This window comes from Musca vetustissima, unplaced genomic scaffold, assembly GCF_032173495.1.
Source record: "Musca vetustissima isolate MV318-11 ecotype Yass unplaced genomic scaffold, APGP_CSIRO_Mvet_v1 utg106842, whole genome shotgun sequence".
In the NCBI taxonomy this organism is placed as follows: domain Eukaryota; kingdom Metazoa; phylum Arthropoda; class Insecta; order Diptera; family Muscidae; genus Musca; species Musca vetustissima.
In genome coordinates, this window is record NW_026877100.1 from 11,706 (window position 1) to 17,102 (window position 5,397).

Genomic DNA, 5,397 nt, shown 5'->3' on the forward strand with positions numbered 1-5,397 from the left:
AATCGGACGAGATTATATATGGGAGCTATATCTACATCTGACCCGATTACAATGAAACTTCACACACTTTATCCTAGTCTAAATTCTATACGTTATGCCAAATTTAATTTAAATCAGAAAAAATGGGAGTTTGGGGTGCACCATTCACTGAAAATCGGACGAAAATATATATGGGAGCTATATCGAAATCTGAACTCATTTTAACAAAACCCCACAGACATCAAACCTGACTTTTGTCTCAATTCCAAAAATATTAGAAGTTTGGTGCACCATTTAGATAAAATCGGACGAAAATATATATGGAAGCTATATCTAATTCTCAACCGATTTTCTCAAATTTCAATAGTTTTGGTCCTCGGGTCAAACAAGTGACTTGTGCCAAATTTCGTCCAAATCGGATTAAAAACAAATAATACCCTGTAAAAATCTGCGCCTATATAGTATAAAAAATATTTATTTAAAAATCTACGCCTATATAGTATAAAAAATATATATATTTAAAAATCTTCGCCTATATAGTATAACAAAAATATTTATTTAAAAATATACGCCTATATAGTATATAGAAAAAAAAATATTTATTTAAAAATATACGCCTATATAGTATATAAAAAAATATTTATTTAAAAATCTACGCCTATATAGTATAACAAAAAATATTTATTTAAAATTATACGCCTATATAGTATAACAAAAAATATTTATTTAAGAATATACTCCTATATAGTTTAAAAAAATATTTATTTAAAAATATACGCCTATATAGTATAACAAAAAATATTTATTTAAAAATCTACGCCTATATAATACAACAAAAATATTTATTTAAAAATATACGTCTATATAGTATAACAAAAAATATTTATTATACCCTACACAACTATGTTGTCAGGGTATTATAGCTTTGTGCAGCCCCAAAAGTTTGTAACGCCGCGAAATATTGGTCCTAGACCCACCTTTAAGTATACCGATCGTCATATCTCGACTAGCTGAGTCGATCTAGACATGTGTGTCCGTCCGTCCGTCCGTCTGTCCATTATAATTTGTAAACACGATACAGGCCACAGTTATGGACCAATCTTCACGAAATTTTGCATGTAGGATGGGTTCTGGCCAATGAAGACCCCTATTGTTTTTGGGAAAGATCGGTTAATATTTAGGGGATGAAATGGACCAAATACTAAATTTTTGTCGGTTTTTCTGGTCGCTCCAGAGGCCGCAACAATGGTCCGAACATCGTGAAATTTTGCATGGAGAAGCGGATCGGGCCAAAGAATAAGCATGCCAGTTTGGAGAAAGATCGGTCAATATTTAGCGGGTCAAATGGACCTTGACTTTTGTGTGAAAAATGACAAAATTTGTATTCTATGGCGTATATATTTGCCCCTGAAGGACATATACCCGAGAAGTTGATATTATATCCTAGAGGAGTGGTTGACCTTTAACTTGAGACCAATTATATTGTTGTATGTGCTCGGATGTGGGAGTTACACCTAAATATTTACAGGTAGCTCCGTAATTTTCGGTGATGATCACATAATAATTTTGGAATGAAGTGGACCGAAAACTTAATTTTTTGTGTTATTCTCTAGTCGATCTATAGACCTCAAATGAAAGCTGAACATCACAACACAACCCTCGGTGAAGGGAATCTGGACAATAGCTGTACTGAATGCTTGTAATATTCGGAAAATATGTCAGTGTGAGGAAGAGGTGCTGTTTACCTCTAATCGGGCAAGAGGGTGCAAATTTCACGAAATATTGCCCAGTCTCGGAATAAACATCCGCAGAAAATATGAGTTCCGTGGTAGTTGTGTAGGGTATCGTATGGTCGGCCCCGTCCGACTATACTGCTCCGCTCACTGGTTTAAAAATATACGCCTATATAGTATATCAAAAAATATTTATTTCAAAACCTACCCCTATATATTATATTAAAAAAATTCTTAAATCTATACGAAAATTTAAACGAAATCTATGCCCTGTCTCATTTTTCGTTATTTACACGCGTTAATTGGTTCATATAACAATATTTTACATTTAATACAAAATTGTCATTTACTCTCCGTAATGTTTGCTAACACGTGTAGCATGTTTCCTTGGCTACAAGAAGAGAAGTACTTTTTGACATGTTAAGTAGGGCATGTGCTTGGAATTAATTTTATAGTAAATATAAGAATTTATATTGTTTGTTCTAATTTAGTGCTGTTCTTGAAAAAAAGTAACAAAAGTCTAAAAATAGTTTCGTAGCATTACACGATATACCCTAATATTATCTGCAGATACAAAACAAATTGGATGACAAGCAATTGATCCAACCACAAAATCGTCGGCAACCTGTGGCAAAGTAGGATTAGCCGCTTTAACAACTCTACTACCACCCTTCTTATACAAATATTTAAAGAGAAGAAATAGCCAAAGATTTACCAAAATGTGTGAACAAAAATAAATCACAACACAAAAAGCTGCCGTCACAGACGTCTTTATTAACCAAACACGATTGAGAGTCAAAAAAAAAAAACAAATCTGGTAACCCACATTTGATAAATTCTTGTTGAACACTTTCTATTTTTTCTTCACTTCGTCGTTGTGTTGTTGTTGTTGTTGATGTTATGATTATCGCTGTCAAACAAAAGAAAAAGTCATTCAAAATTATCATTGATAACGAAATAAAATTAGTGTAGCTAGCAATCTGTGGACCATAAAATGCAATAATTTCAACTTTAAACTTCAAAAAATTACGATTTTCTTTAAATTGCTTGCTGCAAAGCCATAAAGACATAAACATTAAATGAATGATAGATATTCACCTTTGGATTGAAAAATACATGTTGCATGCAACATGCAATAACTGTAACACACATAATGACAAGAAAGTGAATATCATAATGTTAGACAGAATTATAAACACTTTAATGATTCGAAGTCAAATAAGGCAATCACTTTTGTTGTTGCTTGTTTTGATTTGGTTTTAATGATAAATGATTTTGGTTTGGCTTTGTAGAGGTGAATTGAGTGAAAAGTGTAAGAAAAGTTTATGCAAAGGAAGGAGTTTTATATGTATATCAATATGAAAATTTATCATATACAGTAGACATCGGATATAATAATATAAATAAATAAAGAATTTTTTCAATCTATGCGTGCAAAATAAAAATAAACCAGTAAGGAAAGTAATAAAGTCGGACGGGGCCGACTATATGATACCATTCACCACTTTGGGTATATTCAACAGATGAATCTTAACAGACGTCGCATTTTTGAAGGACCAGCACAAATAAATTGGATCCATAAACATGCCATTCTACAGTCTATACTAAATTTTTCATTTGGCCGACATGGAGTTTTTTCTTACAATGAAACAAAATTATGTAAATCAATTTAATATTAAATATCTGATAAACATGAGGAGTTTGGTGCACCATTTACTTGTGAAGTGGACAAAAGTGCATACAAAATTTATTTTGTTTATACATAAGATAATACGGTTTTTTTACAATTTTCCACTAAAAACACTTAATCCAACTTCCTCCTACCGCGTAACGTCCTTTACTGTTATTTTCTCTTGTTAAAAAAATACAACTATTATACATTAATGCTCTCCATCCCGCTTAATTTGTTGGCAAATAAGTCAATTTCTCATTCAATTGGAGTTGTGTCTTAATAAGATTAGATAGAGTGATGACCATCAACAATTCACGAACATTGGCATTGAACATCTGGGTGAATTGTTCATGGGTCATGTGTGGCACCGAATGAATGAGATCCAACAATTGGCTACCGACAGCATTATCTGGTGGCTGTTTGTGAGCAATAACATCTTCAACATACTTCAGAATGAGTTCCAAAAGGCCTCGCAATTTGGTGGAGGCTTCAGAGATTTGTGCCAAGTCCAACATAGGCGATACTGCCATGCTACGGTGTGGTGCAGAGCTGCCAATGGTCTTTTGCAACAGTTTTAATCCCACAGTCTCGGGTTCGTAGCAGGTCATTTCAACGGGGATAGGGGTGAACATACAACCGGTCTTACCACCAGGAACACCCAATGGAATGCAGACATAGGCACAGAGACCCATACGACCACCTTGCAATGAAGTATCAACGGTCGAGTGAACGACCGACCCATAACATTTTCATTGGGATTTACTTTACGATTCAAGTCATACAAATCCAAAGCATAACTAAGTTCAGCCTCGTGTTCCTTGTGAGGTACACAGAAGTAATTCGTCACTTCGACAACGCCTTTGTCGACAAGGCCCAATAGGGTGCCAATAACACGATCTGAATCTGCGTTGCGTCTTTCATAGGCATCCACAACTTTGAAGAGCACTACAGGATGCACTTTTACTGTTAAATTAAGACCCGACATTGCGTGGCGTTGCAAAAATATTTTCGATGCGAAAATATATATAAAAGCTATATCGAAATCTAAACCGATTTCATCGAAACTTGTCACAGGTTAGGGTATACTAATTTCAGTATGTTTTGTGCATATCGGTCACATTTTGAGTTCTTGGTGCATCGTTTACATAAAATCGGAAGAAAAATATATGGTAGCTCTATCCAAATTTGAACCGATTTCAACAAAACTTTTCACATGCTAGGTTATATTATCTTCAGTACATTGTGCAAAATTTTGTGTCAATCGGTCTAACGTTGGGTCTTTGGTGTATAATTTAACTCAAATCGGACGAAACTATATATGGAAGCTATATCTAAATAGGAACCTATTCCTACAAAACATGGCAAACGTTAGGCTATATTAATATCAGTACGTTGTGCAACATTTTGTAGCAAACAGTCTAACTTTGGGTATTTTGTGCACCTTTTACATAAAGTCTGGCGAAACTATATATAGGAGCTATATCTAAATCTGAAATGATTTCAACAGAACTTGCCACACGTTATGTATCTCCCGTACGTTGTGCAAAATTGTGTGCAATTGGACCCAACAGGGGAGTTTGTTGCAGAATCTATATCTAATTTCTAGGTTATACTAACTTTAGTACATTGTGCAAAATTTGTGTCAATTTTGTGTAAAATCGTACGAAAATATATATGTAGAAGCTATATCTAAATCTGAACCGACTTCAACGAGACTTGCCAGGGATTAATTTATATTACTATAGTTCATTGTACAAAATTGTGTGGCAATCGGACAAACTTTGTGTCTTTAGTGCACAATTTACAACAAATCGGAAGAAAATATATATAGGAGCTATGTTTCAATCTGAACCGAACTTAACACACACCACTCTAGTCTCAATTCAGTACGCTATGCCTAATTTCGTGCAAATCGAAAGATGTATAGGGACTTGCGTGAACTATTTACATTACATCGAACAAATATATGGGAGCTATATCTAAATCTGAACTGATTTTCAAGAAAATTTTCAC

General features: G+C 33.9%; 1 pseudogene; it reads right to left on the reverse strand.

Moving 5' to 3' along the window:
* Positions 1-3,573: 3,573 nt before the first annotated feature.
* LOC133321647 (eukaryotic translation initiation factor 3 subunit F-1-like) lies at positions 3,574-4,391 on the reverse strand (annotated as a pseudogene).
* Between the last annotated feature and the right edge of the window lie 1,006 nt (positions 4,392-5,397).